Genomic DNA, 19,043 nt, shown 5'->3' with positions numbered 1-19,043 from the left:
TATTTAACTGATTTTTTTTTCTTTTTATCATAGGTGAGTCAAATGTATAAAATATAAAGATCGTTTTTAACTTACGGTATGTTTGGCATGTAATTTTCAGAAGATTTTTAGAGTTTAAGCTTTTATTTTTTTAGAATAAGCTTTCAAGCAAAAAAAAAATGGGTTTGATGATGGAGTTTTAGTTTTAATAATTAATTTTGAGAAAGATAACGTATTTGGTGTAGTATTTAGAAAAAAAAATATTGACGTCTTTTGTAAAACTAGCTGGGAAGCGAGTAGTGAATACATTTTGTTAAACGTTATGTGTTATAGCTTTTGAATTTGAAACGTTTTATTTAAACTAAATGTCAAAAGCTTCTACTGCCAAAAGAGATTTTTTGTTCAAAACGAAACGTTTTGTCATACGGTAGAAACTTAAAAACGATTCAAAACGTTCGATGCCAAACATACTCATGTTTCTACTAAATCACAATTTATTATATTCTACTCATTTAATAATTACCTAATACTAGAAACCAAATTCGGTAGGACATGACTTTAGTTTTGGCAATTTAAGTCGCTATGCTAAGTTTTTATTGTTATTAATTTTTTATTTTGTAAAATGATATTTTCTACACCCTTATTTTTTAAAATATCTTTTTAATCTTTTTAACTTTAAATTTTATAAAATACCATTTTCATCCAATTTATTTTCTAAACTTAACGATTCATATAGCTAGGGCTAAGTTTTTATTGCTATCATTTTTTTTCATTAACTTTGAAAAAGAAAAACTACTTAAGTACTTATTTTTATGTAGGTATTCGTATAAATTGGAGGTGCTCAACGTTTCGTCATAAATTTAGAACTTTCGTTCATCAATTTAAATCGTTCATCAATTAAAAAAAAATTATTTACGTTTCAATATAAATTTGATTTTATTTTTGTTTCGACATATATATATATATATATATATATATATATATATATATATATATATATATATATTATTTTTATGCTTATTTTTACATATGTTTCCTACATATAAGTCGGGTTACATATAATACCTTTTAAATTATTTGAAATTTTGTTCGATAACTTAAAACAATTATCCTTACTTATTTCTTTTTATATACATGTCGGTATAAATTCAAGTTTCTTTACGTTTAAACGTAAATTTTTTGTATGTTTTCATGCTTATTTTTATTTGCTATTTAGTACCTTTGGTCCCTGAATTTTGTGGTTTCTCAACTTAAGTGCCTCTACTTTCTAAAATGATGTTTTCCACCACTCTATTTTTTTAAATGTCACTTTCACTCCGGTCTATGAACTTTGTAAGATGTCAATTTCACATCTTCATTTTCTAGACTTTCGTTTTATTCCCTGTAATATATACATTCTGATTCTCATATTGTTACCACCCTTTAAATTTGTAAAATATCACTTTGACCTCATCGGTTTTAATCTTTGTAAAATGTCACATTGTGTAACGCCTGTGTTTCTCGCTAGACACTCTTAGAGAAATATGTATTTACGTCGGTCGATGATTGTAAAATTTTATGAATAAATGAAAATGAATGATTCAAATACATATGTGTTTATATGAATGTGATTTATATATTTAACATGTGTGGAAATTAGACAGATATTATGTATATATATTATTTGTATAAAAACTTATTTTAAAAACTTAATAAATATGGCTAAATAAACATTTAAAAATAAAAGATTGTTTAGGATAAATAATTTAAACAAAAGTCGTAGTAATGGTGATTACGATCCCGTAAATGTAAAGAAAGCCAAAATCTGACTTTGTATGAGTAAGTTATGATTTTTCGAAGTTTCGCGTTCAACTCGACACATCAATATGTGTCATAAAAAGTGAAATGGAGATCGGTTGTTTTTTTGGTCAAAACAATCTAAACGAGAATTTATGTACTCAAAAATATGAATCCGTCAATATATAGAACGAAGTTCGTGAGAAGAAGTTATGAATTCCGTAAAGCCTTTTACAGTATAACATTCATAGATTATAAATTAAAAACAGAGTGTGAACTAGCCAATTAAGTCTAAATGAAAGCTGTAATACTAGTCGATATGAAACTTGTGATATAAAGAACGTCGAAAACAGAACTCGTATGTGAAAGATATGAGTTTTTGAAGGTTCAGGAATTTTCTTGTGCTTGATGATGTGGCTCCACCAATTGGACAGTTATAAATAGGTTCGAGAATTTACAGAGAGGAGCCAGCAACGTCACGACATGGCGTGGCGCGTCCCCGATGGACAGTTATAAATAGGTTCAAAATTTTGCCATATTTCTCACACTCTTCCATCCAAAATCTCTCTGGAATTCTCCCACCCCTAGCTCTATTTTTTTGAGCTTCTAACCACTTTTGGGAAGCGCTGAAGCATCAAAAAGCCCCACAAAAAGTAGTATTTGGAATAGAAGTTCTGCCTGTGAACTTTCCGAACTTTTACCAGAAATTTCTACAAGTTAAGCTACACTTACTAAGTTTTAAGTGTAACTTATATTTGTATTCATAGTTTTTATTATGAATTCATAAATAAGATTTATTGGTAATTTCAATCGTTATATTGATCGATCTAATTACGAGAATGATATATATGCTAGATTTAGTGAGGTGTTTAAAGTGGATTTTTCAAACAATATACTCTAAATACTGAATGGATCATACCTCCGATATGATCATACCTGGTCGTTCCTTATTTAATAGGACTCGATATTTCTTTGGAGTTACGAACCTAAAATATTGTTATTATAGTTTAGAATATTATAAAACAACGACTAAGACCTAGTAATGATTTTATGTAGGCTGTTTAAAAGGGAAAACAAAGGTGTTAGGCGAAGGACAAACTTTTCCACCAATCATCCATCTTTAACAAGTGAGTACATAGTTACTTTCATCTTACCCATAGATACAAAATATTTAAATGCATAACTGTTATATGTGATATTTATTTTTATAAATACGTTAGATAAAGTAGCATGACAGGATTTTGTTTGCTTAATTGAAATGTTGGAATAATTATTTATTTTATTATTATACTTAAATTACTTTGGGTTGTAAAGGACTATGAACAATAAAATAATGGTGTGAGACCATGAGCAACATTGTACTATTATACTACTAGGACTAGTCATCTTGAAGAGTATAGATGACGACCACTTACTATTCTAGATAGTCTTGTGGAACACTAGAAGGGTCGTCACCTGTAGGTGTTAATGATCACACTTTTTAGGGAAAAAGGAAAGGATGTTAATTCGGGTACTCTATCCCTCCATGGTTACCTGATTGACATATATTGATAAAGAATCCCTGAAGTGGTATTCTGTACCCGTTGCTTACATTGATCCTTTAGGATAGGTCCATTGAGATCATCATTTCAGGATCAAAGAGTGAGAATAACAGGAATGGGTAACCGTGTTAATTGTTTGTAGAAAAATATATATAAAAGATTATAATTATATTATTGTGGGTTGAAGAACCTATGTACTGATCAGGTTCTCAAACCTGACCAACTCGGGTTTTTTATATAATAGGTAGCAGTATGAAGGCAAATGGAGAATGATTTTAAAAAGTGTTGTAAAACTCGCCGATTACTCGACCTCTTACCGAGGTGAGTTACATAATCCAAGTTCTCCCTGATCGGCCTCTTACTGAAGCGAGTAGTGTTGTAAAACTTGGGCAACTCGTTTATTAATATGTATAATATACTTAATGATTTATTATTTAACACACACACATGTGAATATTACTATATATATATATATATATATATATATATATATATATATATATATATATATATATATATATCTTACATTTTGAGTAATTATTTATGAAGTGAGACCATTGTGTGTTTTTCAGTTTTTGTGTATTCACATGTATCTAATTTTGTTATATATTTCAATCAAATTATGGTTTTAACTTACGATTTTGACATATATAATTTCCCTAAAAATATTTCTACATGAATTACCGAATCCGAGTACTCCCTGAGTACTCGCTACTTGGTAGTTGGCCGAACAGGTACCGAGTAGCGAGTTCTACAACCATGATTTTAAATCAGTTGAGTCCTAAAATAGTTTAAGGCCATTAGTATAATAAACAGCTTCAAGACTTGTAATGACTAGTTAATGATTATATTTGTGTATCATTTATGACATCTGAGGTTTTAATTTCAATGAAAAACGTTTCTTTGAAAATGTTTTTGAATTCATCTTACATGAAAAAATGTTTTGGGACAAATTCTGCACTATTATATGTTTTAAAGGAATACTTTGTTTGAAATAAGTATAAAGAAAAAATTTTATTTGGCCGTGAAAATTGGATATGTCTCATTTGGTATCAGAGCATTAGTTTAAGCAAACTAGGAATTTCGGTAAATTCTAGACTTAAAATTAGAATGCTAAGTGATGATTGTGATATGTGTGTCTAATATATTTTAGGTTGTATTCCAAGATTCACACAAGTACTGGCTTACTTTAGGATAAATGCCTTTTTTTGCTATTATATGCTAAATGATTTATAATATAGCATGACTTAGATTGCTTACCTAGATTGCTATTACTTGAAAAGATATAAAGGTCTATTGCCGGACTTTATTTGAAAGAGAAAATTTTATGTGTACATGATTCTAAACATATAAAGTATTGTATTAGAACTGGTATGTAATCTTTTAGGCTAATAAGGATGAATTATACGTCTAACATAAATAAAACCTTCCCTATCATAATATATCAATGTTCCTGTATATTGAACAATTGTTTTAGTGTATAGAGCATCCTGTTTAGAACATGTAGTGGACTAGGAAACGAAAATGGGAAATGACAGCCTGAACGTCAACATGTAATTGGACGTGCACCGAAAGTTATTCTTACACATGAACCTATCATGGTGGTGAGGCTCCAAGCTAAGATCCAGGCTATGTTATATCAACAAATGGAGGAAACAAGACAAACTCTAAAGGAGAATAGAAGGGAACCCACTTCTCCAATTGTTTAACCAGATATAAATGAAGATCGGTTGAAAGAAGATAACAAAACCATTGATGAAGCTGAACCATGAGTAGTAAGGAGGCACAATCCAGATGAAGGGATTGATAGGAATGTATGCAAGTACAAGGACTTCATGGCGTCCAAGCCACCAAGTCTTTCTGGGAACCCAAAACCAGTGACTGTTATCGATTGGATATTTGAAATAAAGATGGTGTTTGAGAGCTACAACTGCAACAACAGATAGAAGACCGTCTTTGCGGTCAGAAAACTATAGACCAAAGTGTTAAGTTGGTGGAAGATGTTTGCTGAGACTATGCTAAAGGGAGAAGCGATAAAGATGACATGGGAAAATTCTTGGAGCACTTATAGAGGGAGTACTGTTCAGAAAGAGACCTCCTATAAATAATTAATGAGTTCCAGAATCTGAAGAAAGAAAAGATGAGCGTCAATGAGTATGTTTTTTTCTTTCACATAGAATATGAAATTCGTTTCATACTTGGTCCTTACTAAACTATACAAGATTGAGAAGTTCACTAATGGACTGTTAGCATATTATGGTCCAACAGTGAAGCTAGCAACTACTTTGAAAGCAACCATCTAGGCGGCTATGAATGTGGAGATTCAGATTAGGGAGAAGCATCTGGAAAAAGCTGGTACGGGAAAGAAAATGAGGTTTGATGGATCTTCAAGGTCCAATAAAAAGTAGGTTCTCGAGATCTAGCCCCAACGACAAGAAGTTTGGGGTAACAACGAGGTGAAGTGGTGTGAAAAGTGTAAGAAGAAACATTATGGGAGATGAAACAGATAGCTGACCTACTACAACTACAATTATGGAAAAATTGGTCACTATGCTAACGAGTTGTAGCACCCACGTTTCCTATTAGGCTTAGTTATGAAATATGTACCCTTATCGGTTAACTATTGTAAATTCTTTAGAATAAATAAAGGTAAATTATATATATATATATATATATATATATATATATATATATATATATATATATGTTTATGTGAATTTTATAGATATTAGGTGTAAGTAATATCTGTGTGAAATCTTACGTCGAAACATAATAAATAGGGCTAAAATATAAATTAAAAATAAAAGATTATTTTGGATAAATAATCCAAACAAAAGTTGTAGTAATCGGAAAAACAAACTCATGCATATAAATAATGCTCAAATCTGACTTCGTGAGAGGAAGTTATGATTTTTCGATGTTTCAACATAGCAGAATACAGATCAGTAACCGAAATTAAATCGATCTATTGTTAAGAAAAGAAATCTAAACGAGAGTTAGAGGCCTCTTCAATACCAATTCGTCGATATAAAGACAGTCGAGAACAAATATCGTATGAGAAAATTATGATTTTTATACGGACTTTAACAGTCTAAGCCTGTAAAAAATATAGCTTTAAAATTAAATTGAAAACTAGCCGACGGAGTCAAAACGAACATTGTAGATCTTGTCTATAGCTACACGTGGATATAAAGAACGTCAAAAACGAATCTCGTATGAAGAAGATACATATTTTTAATATACATAATTCAAAATTCAACCATAATCTTCACACCTGATATGTATTTTAAGTACTAGTTTCAAAACCAACTAATATGCAATAGTCAATGTACCTAATCGATTAATAGGATAGTTCAGGTAAGTCGGATATTGAACACAGAGAATAAAAAAATAGCTGAAATTACCTATTAAAATTATCTGAGTAAATTACGTAAATAAGGGGGGGGGGGGGTGTTTCTAGTTTTACAAGTCTAGAAACTTATAACACTTAACAAGTAAGTAAATTAAATGAAGGAAGAAACAAGAAAACGATTTGAGTTCAATATCAAAGAGTACTTTCGTTGGATCCGAATTCCCTCTTTTTCATGGTTGATTTCTATTAGAATACTTATGCTGGTTGCCAAATTATTATAAAACTAAATATTATGATCAAATTCCTAGTTGTTACCAATTTATGACTTACTAAGTAATGATCAAACACAAGTAGACACAAAATTGATATAAAGATAAATTTGGCTATTCACGATAAATCTAAGAGTTATTTTTCTATGATCAAGTCAAGCAACCAAACACAAATTATGGATCAAATATGCTCTCTAACATAGTTATAGTTATTATCATTAATTACTATATAAAATAGTTGTCCTGAAAATATAACTACACTTTTTATTGTTGCAACTTTATATATTTCTGTTGAACATATATATATATATATATATATATATATATATATATATATATATATATATATATATTCCCAGTATTTCAACTTTCAATTATCACACATAAGAAAATAAATAACTTAAACCTTAACTTAGTTGCAATTTTACTAATACTATAGTTCGTGACTTTCTAAAAGATTTATTGGGCAACTACAAATCCCTTAGGCCACTAATTAAGCCCATGATTTGCGATGAAACCTGTGTAGCAGCATTCTTCCCGTTTTTATCCACGTTAATGTAACAAGGTGGACATATATAAAATATCCCGAGGGGGTTACTGGCCAAGTTCCAAAGGCCACAAATTGACTTCACTCTTGAACTGTTACTTTATTTTATATAATAATTAGACTCAACAATGCAGAAAAATAAATAGATAAATTTGGAAAAGTGACTCGCCTTGTTTTGATAGAAAGGACCCATGAGATAAATCAGTCACTGGAAAGTTTTTTATTAGGTCTAGGTTTTCCCAAGTAAAAACTTATTACATCCCTCAAACTGCTCAAGGTTGTGTTTTTGTCACATGATTTCATTAGGATAGGGAAACCACGAATACACTAGAAAATATATTGTCTCAAATAAACATCGAAGCTCGCATCAGATCGTCCCACACAACACTAGCGACCTAGGTCCCAACACAACAATATAACAATTTTTGTACTATATTTCAAATTTAGACCATTATTTCAAGTCTCTAAGATTTTTTAATCCTAGTCATTTTTTCTAAATTAATATGCTTGCATTCCTATATTCGACCCCCTACCCCACACTTAATTCATGCAATGTCCCCGTTGCATGCATGAAAACTTAAAGAACATAAAAGTAAAGAGGGAGAAAGTGGAACAGACTCTCCTGGTAAGTGGCGAGGTCGAAATCAAGTGTTGTGTGGTTGACATCTCGTGAAATAGCCGGAAAACAGGACGCTGGACCGCAATATGAATGATCTTTAACAATCCTATAAAACAAGACTCCTAATTTAGTGATGAAACAACAGCTCAAAAAGTCAAACTAAACATCCTCCATATCGTGGTGAGTAATTTCATGTCGTGTTCTTCTATGGTACTAGAATTTGATCGCGAATTCTGCCTTTGCCCTGCCGTGCATAGAATAGCCATGGCGTGGTGCTGCATCTTTAGAATTCCATTCGTATAATTGGTGAGAAAATGCAATAAAAATGGTATACCCCTCAATTATGATGTAAAATCATATTCTTCCAGTTATTGTGACTTAATAAGCACTTCTTTCGCTCAAAATCTCTCTTCAAGTCGCAAACCTCACCCTACACTTTTTCTTCTAGTCATGTTTCTCGGGAATTGCTGAAGTATTCTCTCATCAAACAAACTTTTTCATGATCTAAAAACACAAACAAACGAGTAGTAAAAAGGAAAAACAATTACAAAAATTAAAATTATGCGAATCATAAATTACTTAAATCCTACAAATATAAATTATCTAAAACACACCAAACAAAAAAAAACGAAATAATGATAGTCATTGTTCATCCTCATCATCTTGATCTCCAGCTCCACTAACACCCATACTACCTCTATACTCAGCCCATCTTTCCTCCCAAGTAGGAATGTAACTATAATGAGTCGGTGCTCCAGCCGAAGGTGTAACCATAAGATGATGCTGAATTGCCTCCAAACTATACCCCACATAATTCAATCCCCTACCAACATTATCATCATATTGTCTAGCTATAACATAATATGGATCCATAGGTAGCTCATCTCTCACGGGTTCATCTCTAGGCTCCTGACCCTCCATCATTGTCCTCACATTCTGGGCCTCCTATGGTGCTTCAACTGGATCATCATTAGGCACCATGCAGTTACCACCCCCTAAATCCATCATAATGTGTGCATTCCCGAATAAACATGGTTGCAATAGGCGGCTATGCACCAAGTTGAGAAAGTTTGCTTTAGGTGCATTGAAATTTCCATAGGAACGAGCCAACTTAGTCACCAATATTCCCCTATAGATAGGAGATCCTGCCCTGTTCTTCCCATCTTGTTTGTCAGAAATTCTACAATAAGGAAAATGGTAGAACACATTGGGAGTAATGATACTCCCTAAGAAAAATATATCAAGACTACATACACGGTCTTGTTCCTTCTTTTGGTTTATGGAGAATGTGACCAGTCGATGGATGAATCTGTGAATGGGTGAAAGGATGCGCCCTTCATAAGCAGAACTTGGGTTATAACATCCATTCACAATGGAAGTCCACCACTTTGAATTTATAACACCTGGAGGAAAAAAATTTAAGTCAATGATCAAGAAACATAGGAAACCCCTCACTCATGGCCTCAGATTGGTTGTAAAGGTCCAACCGCCATGCAAGCTCTACCAAACTACATTCTCGCCTCCTCCCCTAGACAAAATGTGAAATTTCCCTTGTCATCATCGTTATTTCTTTTTCTAAATTGGGCAGTAGCAAAGATCTTGACACATATTTCCATAAAAATCGGCTCTTGAAGATGAAATAATCTCCTCCAATCAATGCATGTTAGTCGAACCCCACGGTAGTTAAACATTTTGGTGAGATAGATTGTCACTCCTTCTTCAAGTCTTACTTCCCTTATCCAATCCCAATCAATCATTGGAGGCACATGAATGTATTTCAACCTTAACCAAGCTAGTTTGTTTCTCCACTCCATAAGCACCCCTGGCTCTACCACCTTGGGAAAACGATACCAAGCAAAATACGGTGGGTTTCATGGGATTCTTGCTGGCAAGGTGGTCACATAGGTCCCATTTCCTATAAAATTAGTTAACAAAAAAACAAACCAACCAAAATTCATAAATAAAAGCAAGAAACTTCCTCACTATATAGTCGCCACGCCACGACAATAAACTGTCACACATTGGCGAATGAACAGATGCAAAGAATAGCATTCAATCAGGTAGTTTTGGCCATTTAATCCAAATCAAACACAAGGGTTTTGTTAAGGCTATCATTTATCACTATTAGGTTCATTATTCATATCACATTAACTCAGATTATCCTTAAATTAGTTCAAAAATCTTAAACACTAACTTTAAGAAACTTTTAAAAATCGAACCAATAACCAAATTGGTGTTCAATACAGAGTAGTCTAACCTTATTTAACTTATTTCAAGTGAAAGATCATAACTTGATTTGTAGAAATCACCAAAATCTAAAGATTGGGAGGGAGTTCATCGTGAGGGAGAGAGCAACAGCGTGAGGGTGTTTCTCCTTTTAGTAAAATGATTGAATTTTTTCCTTTAAGGTTAAAAACAACTTACTGAGTAAAAATTATCCCCACGTCATGGAAAAATAATTCCATGCCGTTGGGTTTCCTAATTTGTGATATCAGAGTTGCTTCAAAATTACGAACATTTCTAGATGACCACGATGTGGAACAACTCCTCCATGCGATGGTAACTAGGCATACAAGAAAATTATTTTAATTTATTTTATAACATTGCCACACCCCACACTTATGTGTTGCTTTCCCACACAACAATAATCAGTAGATGATGACAGAAGAGTGAAAATCCTAATTAACAAAGAAATAAAAAAAACCGCAAAATTAGAATGAAAAGAAAATGCAAACCGCGGGTTGTCTCCCGTAAGTGCTTCTTTTTGAGGAGTCTTGAGCTGGAATCCATCCCGCTATATGTTTTTGTGCGTGGGAGTAGGATCTCCCTTTTCTCCTTCTGCTCCTTCCACCTTCTTTTGTAAGCCTACACTCGCCTTATATATGCCTTTTGTGTTTCCCTTTTTCTTTCTATTGGCGTGTTCCTCATGTTTGTGTTTCATCCTTTTTTCTTCTAGAAAATTGCGTCTTCCTTTCTTCCTCCTTTTGTTCCCTTGCTTCCACTTCCAAATTGATAACCATTTGCTCATCATTATTCTGATCCACCTCCTGCTCACATAACTCTTTATCATAAATCGAATCAAAAAAAATTTCTTCACTTGCCTCATCTATTTGAGCCTTTGGTGTTACGAAATCAAAAACTTCAAAAACCATGGGGATTTAGGCTCTTGGCTTGGTAAGACTGAATTCTTCACCTTTAGGATGCTCCCATGCCTTGATCTCTTCCTCCATCATTTTTTCTATATCCTCAAACTCCTTGAGACTTTCCTCTACTCCTTTGTTTTCCACCACCCCTTCCAAATTTTTCACTCTTAAAACCTCATCTAAAGGTTCGTCATGACTCACTTTCGTTCATTTCAAATGTTATTTCTTCGGCTTCTACTCGAAGTGTAAGCTTAGAGTCATGAATATCAACGAGGGCTCTTGCGGTACACAAGAATGATCTTCCTAAGATAATGGGAAGGTCTTCAAATTACTTCCTATCTAAGACTACAAATTCCATTGGAAAAATGAATTTTCTAGCCTTCACCTGTAAGTCCTCTACAATATCACGTGGATGAGTTATTGAGTGATCCTCCATTAGAATTGTCATTCTTGTGTTTTTTAGCCCCAAAAATGCGAGTTTCTTGTAAAAGGAATAGGGCATGAGATTTATGCTAGCCCTCGAATCGGCTAAATCATTTATAATAGTGGAATTTCTAAATCCACAAGGTAAAGTCAACCGACTCGGATCTCCCATTTTTGTTGGTAATCCCTCAATGATGGCGGCAAAACATAGTTCGTTAAGGACAATGGTGGATGCTTTTTCCAACTACTTCTGATTTTTGTCATCACATCTTTAGCAAATTTAAGAAGTTTAGTCATGGATATGAGGAATGGGGAATTAATAGAGAGAGAGAGAGAGATAACACTTGCTCCATGATTTTTTTTGTTCCGGTTCCAGTGGGCTTTACATTGCTCGAGAGGGATAAGGAAGCGGAGGCTGATATGGTTTTAAAAAGACCAAATTTTAATTCTTCAGTGGCCACAACATGGTGTAGTGATCGCCACGCCGTGGAAACAAGGCAGCCAAATTCTATGAATTAGCTTCGCGCCTTGCTTCTCCCGACTATGGGTCAGGCTGTATGGTAGTTGTATTGTGGATCACTAATGGCTCATAATTAACCTCTATTTCAGTGTATATTGCCATAACACGAGATTGCAGTTTTGGATCGGGTTTTTTGGTGGTAACTGCTCATTTACTAGCTTGGTAAATTGATCCAACCGAGTTTCAATGTTTGTTATCGTTGCTTGTTGGGTCCTTATTGTAGCATCAGTCGTGCCATGTATTTTCTCCGAAACGGCTGCAAAGTGTGTAAGAATTGACTCATACTCGGATTTGCTTTCGGGTAGTGGTTGTTCTTTTTGATAAAATCCTTAGCTGGTTTACTTAAACTTTTCTTCTTTCGCCTTCTTGTATTCATCATACGGTAGCCACCCCTTCTTGGGTTTCTTCCAATCTTCATCATACCTATCCCCACTGAAATAGCAAGCTGGAGCTTTCCGATTTCCATTCTCATTGAGGTTACATTAATTGGTTAAGTGTGGACCACCATAATCATCACACCCAACTCGAATTGCATGGATGGATTGATAAATCTTTGTCATTCTCCGGTCCATTCATTCTAACTTTTCCATTACCGCTGCCAAATCTTCAGAAGCCGCATTGCCACTTTTATATCCTCTTGTCGTGTCTTCTAGAGGATTGTGATACTCCCTTGAGTGTTTGGAAAAATCTTAAATTAGCTCCTTAATTGTTTCCGGAGTCTTCTTTGTTAGCAATCCTTGAGAGTCAAAGGAGTTGTCGAGTGGCCACATTTACCCCATCAAAAGATATTGATACCTCTTGTTGAACATTGAGTTCATGTTGTGGAAAATTTCTCCGCAACCCCTTGTACCTTTCCCATGCCTCATATAAGGATTCCCCCTCTTGTTCAAAGTTGGATATGTCCTTCTTCAGTTTTGCAACCTTCGATGGTGAGCCAAGTTATTGGATGAACTCTTCACAAAGTGTGGGCCATATGGTGATAGCTTAGGGTAGAAATGCTCTAAGCCAATCCTTCTTCGCTCCTCTTAAAGTTATCAGAAGCATCCACAACAAAAATGTTTCATGAGGAACATTGGGAACATTAAAGTAGTTAACAATGTCACTCACCTCGTCGATATGCTTGTAGGCATCTTCGTGGTCTTTCCTATAGAATGAGATGTCTTTTAGCATAGTTAAGATGTTCCCCTTCAGTTCAAAATAAGTGGTGCTTGGATTTTCGAGATATACAAGACTTGGCCCGTTATCACGCATCCGTTTCTTATACTCCTCCATGTTCATGTCCGTTGTGTCGTCCATCTCATCTTCTGTTTCGCTTTTTTTAGATTCTAAATCGAGCACGTATTCTCTCTCTACCTCGTTTGGTTTTACTTCATCCTTTTGCTTGTGTTTATTGTTCTCCGTTACTTGTTGCTTTTGCAAAAATAGACTCGGGATCTTCCAAACCAAGTACTGTGTTAGATGAAGATGTTCGGTTCATAAACTTACTACAACAAAAAAGAAAACAAACACATAAAAAGAACAAAAATAATAAAAACCTAAATTGTCTGAACGATGGCCACAACATCGTCATTGTATGGCCATAAAATTAAAAAAAGGAAAAATATAAAACGAAAGAAATATAACTTTATTTAAAATAAACTCCACAAAAAGGATCGAGAACAAATAGAAGATAAGATTAACTAAAATTAAGTCGTGCCCAAGCAATTGCGCCGAAAACTTGATGTGTATTTTAAGTACAAGTTTTAAAACCAAATAATCTAGACTAACTATAATGTGATAGGCAGTGTACCTAATCGATTAATAGGATAGTTCAAGTAAGTTGGTATCGAACACAGGGAACAAAAATAACAGCTAAAGTAGAATGGGGTTTTAGCCCATGATCATAGCAGAAAAACACATAGAATCAAAACAAATAAGACTAGACATGATTAGAACTAGACATCCAATAGATTTAATGATGTTCTCTTTTAGATCTCTTCAAAAATTAAGCCCAAACAAATTCATATATCCGAAACCTCCAAGGGGTGCCTCTGGTCTTCAATAATGGCCAATAACTTCTAGCATAAATTAGGGTTGAGAGCCAAAACGATCAATATAAAGTTGCCAAAATTCACCTCCCACACTGTGGAAAATAGTCCCCATGACATGACGATCACTTAAAACGCGTATTCTCCAAGGAATAGATCAGATCACAAAATCCAAATCACTACGGCATGGCAAGAATGCCCCACACCGTGGGCTTCAAAATTCTTGAATTCTTTGACTTATGTTGACTTGGTCAAATATTCCTGCTTCCAGCTTCACATTTGCTTCCTTTTCATCTTGAGCATGTCTTCACTGCTACAAAACATAATTTAAATGAGTTAAGCACCTTTTTTCCTATAATGAGAAAAATTGTAGCTAAAAATATTAAGATAATGCACAAAATATATGGTTAAGTATGCATATATCAAGACCTTTCCTCCATTATCTATGGAACCTTTTCTATCCCTTACTCCCTTTACTCCCTAGTTCCTGGTTATGTTAGCGAGGCCCTGCAACGTTAGAGTGGTGTTGATTAGAAGCTCTTGGGTCGTAGTTATTCCCTCATCATTCTTCATTCTCGTTAAAATACTCTATAAGTGGAGCTACACTTACTCTGCTTAAAGTGTAACTTATAATTATAATCATAGTCATTGTTATGAACCTATAATTAAAATTTATTACTAACTCCAAGTCATTATATTGATTAATCTACTTATGGGAGTGATGTATAGGCTAGATTAGTGAGGTGTTTAAGGTGGGATTTCAAAACAGTATGTTGTGTATACCAAACGAACCCTACATCTGATATGATCCTACTTGGTTATTTATTATTTGATAAATCTTCATGTAGACATTCAAATTATTGAGAAATCTAGACTATCATTATTATATTCATAAGATATATGAAAATAGACTGAGACTTAGTGCTATATACTTCTAGGTCTTTTGATAAAGTGTTAAGGCGAAGCACCGCCTTAACCTCAAATCACCTATTTTTGCCAGGTAAGTGCATAGTTATTTTCAAAAGAATATTTTGATAAAAGTATTTATTACATGCTAGTTGTATTAATTATACTCTTTTCTACTTGTATAACTATAACAAAACTTCTTTTTAGGAACTATGTTAGAATCAAATTTGCCTTTAGATATAGTTTGGGTTAGTTATGGACTTATAAAAGGTGCTTAGTTCCAATTAAGCTAAGTATCTGATAGGTCTCATTTTTGGGTAGAGTGTGAGATCAAAACGAAGTGTAATAGTCCTCCTCTTTTTGGTTAACCGTAAATGATTGGTCCAGATCAGAGAACTGGCAAGTACGTCTAGGTTATCGACCATAGTAGAAACCAACACTTAACTATTTAGGCGATCTAGTGAATTAAGTTTCTAGAGTGGACTTACAGCCCACATATGTAGATAAAATGGGATACCATATTTATCAATAACTCCCCTAGTTTTGTAGTCAAGCAGTTTCTGAAACGATTCATTAGGTTGGGTGATTCCTCTCGATAATCGTTGATTTAGGATTCATGTGAATCGGTAGGGTTAGGTAGATTGTCTTAAGGATAACTATTTCAGAGTTAATATACATTACTATATGCCAATGAATTTTTTGCAGGAATGATATTATGATCTATTATCATTAAAATATTATGGGCTTGAAAACCCAATGCATCTCACAAGGTTTCCCAAACCCGACCCACTCAATTTTATGCATCACAGATAGTGGAATTAAGGCTTCTGGAATCTAGCATTGTCGAGTGAAATAAGAGATGTACTTATAATAGTATTTTAGGACCTTTCTATTTTTACGTTGTAGCCTATGTTTAGATAATAATGGTGAAATCCATGGTGTTTTAATAAAATGAAATAACTTACGTTATCTCAAATTGTTTTAATTAATTGGGATTTTCCGCAACACAATAGCTTAAAGCGTAAAGAAAAAGTTTTAATTGGTTCTAAAAAATTAAGGGATGTCACACGAGTGTAACTCTAACAAGAAAGCATGTTTCGAGTGTGGAGAAGAAGGGCGTTTATTGAAGGACTACCCGAAGAAGGAACGCGCTGCAAATCCAAATTTGATGCCAAAACCAAATTCACGAGCATTCCATATGATCCTTGAGTCAGCGAAAGAAGAAGAAAATGTCGCTTGAGGTACATTTCTAGTAAATGAACTGGCTGCCAATATTTTGTTTGATTTGGGAGCAAAGTACTCCTTTATTTCTCATAAATTTGGTAGAAAACTTGCATTGCCTCTATGCAAACTAGAAACTAGCTTACTAGTAAACTTTACTAGTTGTAAGATTGTATCTGTTAATGATTTTATGAGAAACATATTCATTGACTTAATTGGGAATAAGTACCATGAGGAACTATTGCCCATTGATTTAAATGGATTCTACATCATACTAGCAATGGATTGGCTAAGTGCAAACGATGTTGAAATACTTTGTAGAGAGAAGATGGTGTGAGTAAATCCCCCTGGAAAAGAACCATTTATGGTGTACAGAGACAAACGCTGAGTAAGTTTTGGGATCATGACTATGATGAAAGTCAGGAAGTGTTTGGCCAAAGGATGTACATCATACTTGTCATTTGTGACCGATGCAAAGAAATATAAGAGGGATATATAGAGAATACCAATAGTGTGTGAATTTTTGTAAGTATTTCCAGAAGATCTTGTTGGACTACCACCTGATAGTCAAGTAGAGTTCTGAATATACTTGTTGCAAGGAACAACACCAATAACAAAAGCACGATACATATTAGCACCAATGGAGATGAAAGAGTTTATGATACAACTTTAGGAATTGTTAGAAAAGGGTTTCATTAGACCTAGTTCATGACTTTATGGATCCCTTGTGCTATTCAAGAAGAAGAAAGATAGGAGCATCAGAGTGATCATCGACTACATAAAGTTGAATAAAGCAACAATGAAGAATAAATACCATTTGCCTAGAATTGATGATGTTTTTTTTATCAGCTACAAGGTGCAACCTATTTTTAGAAGATTGATATCAGGTCAGGGTATCATCAACTAAAGGCAAGAGAACAAGACATATAAAAAATAACTTTTAGAACAAAATATGGACACTACTAGTTTTTGGTTATGTCATTTGGACTAAACAACGCTCCATCATCATATATGGATCTGATGAATCGAGTTTGTAAACCTTTCCTTGATAGATCTGTAATAGTGTTCATCGAATATATTCTAATATACTTAAAGAGCACGCAGGAGCATGGCAAGAACTTGGGTTAAGTATTATAACTTTTGAAGAAGAAGAAGTTGTATGCAAAGTTCTCTAAATGTGACTTTTAGATCGGATAGGTTCAATTCTTGGGTCGCGTGGTTAACTAGGAAGGTATATACGTTAAACTAGAAAAGATTGAAGTAGTAATGAAGTAGGAAAGACCAAAAAGTCCCACTAAAATTTGAAGTTTTAAGGGTTAGCTGGATATCACCGAAGGTTTATCCAAGACTTTTGTTCAATTGATACACCATTGACAACATTGGCCCACAAAGGGGCCACCTATACATGGAATGAGAAGAATGAAATACCTTTTTAAGAAACTAAAGAAGCTGTTGTGTGAAGCACTGATCCTTAATTTACTCGATGGAGTTGAAGACTTTGCGATTTACAATGATTTATAGATACCATTTTATGCATCTTTTATGTTAGTTTTTATAAGTGTTTTGCATCATATTTTATGAATTTGTGTGTGCTTTAGTTTAAATGATGTTCAACTCAAGTATTTAGTCTGAATTCTCATACTGCACATGTTTTTATGTCGTTTTTAGATCTTTCGAGTGGAGAAATGATTTGGAAGCATATTTGGAGCTTAATGGAGCTAAAATACATGAGGAAGCTGGAACATGGGTTTGATTTATTGAAACTGAAGGGTTCACATCTGAAAGGCGTGTTTTATGATTTACAGGATCATGTTTTTCCCTATGCGATTGTGCTTTTGATCGTGATTCACCTTTACCACTTTTCCATACCAAAAATCAAGTTTTAGGACTTCAAAGGACTGACACGGTCGTGTTTTTCCCAAAAAAAAACAATCATGTTTTTGAAGAAATCGTGTTTTTTGTTGCTGGCTCGTATATAAAGACCTCCCGTCTGATCAATTTAAACACTACACCTTCCCGAATGACCAAAGACGACTTCTAGAGGCGATTTATGCACTTTTTCATCAATTCCTGAAGATCTGAAGGCCATGGATCATCTCATTCAATTAGTTTATTTAGTTTAGCCGTTTAATACCTCTTTTATTGATCTAGACTTATTTTTAGCCATGTTTGGATTAATCCTAGAGTTCAGTTCTGTAAGATCAATACTTTTTATGTAATCAATCATTAGACTTGGTTTTTATTATGTTATTCTCTCTAGATATTTCAGTTTTCATCTTAATGAATGTTTGATTTCAGATTCCTTTTAGTGTGATCACCTAATTTAGGATTTAATCAATCTAGTTAATTAGTTGTTAAAATTTGTAATCGTTTTAATCAACTAGTAACAAGTAACAGATCAATTTCGTGTTGGGATTTGACTATGTTATAAATTTAAATTTCATATTTTTATGCTTCTGATTTTGTGAGAAATGTTTAATATTATTGGGAATTTTACAAAGATCATAATGCCGCTATTCTGATTTGATTAAGATCTTGTTTAATTAAGTTAGTAAAAACATAGGGTTAACGGAAATGCTTGTTTTCGTTAATTAACTAGTTAAAAGAGAATGTACTATAGCTTGTTAGTTGTTCTCAGTACCAGCTTAGATAAAACACATTTTGAATAAACAAGTTTGTGTTGATTGCATGAGTAAAAAAGTTGCAGTAGAACTAAATTC

The 19,043-nt window shown here is 33.6% G+C and overlaps 1 non-coding gene across 1 annotated transcript; it reads left to right on the top strand.

The window, feature by feature from the left end:
- Positions 1-12,980: 12,980 nt before the first annotated feature.
- LOC111921093 (small nucleolar RNA R71) lies at positions 12,981-13,084 on the top strand. The gene has a single exon (XR_002860062.1). It is a non-coding gene; the product is annotated as a small nucleolar RNA R71 (small nucleolar RNA).
- Positions 13,085-19,043: the final 5,959 nt, after the last annotated feature.

Source organism: Lactuca sativa, chromosome 5, assembly GCF_002870075.4.
Source record: "Lactuca sativa cultivar Salinas chromosome 5, Lsat_Salinas_v11, whole genome shotgun sequence".
NCBI lineage: Eukaryota > Viridiplantae > Streptophyta > Magnoliopsida > Asterales > Asteraceae > Lactuca > Lactuca sativa.
Note: the sequence above shows the minus strand (reverse complement) of the source record. Positions and strands in the feature narration are given on the sequence as shown.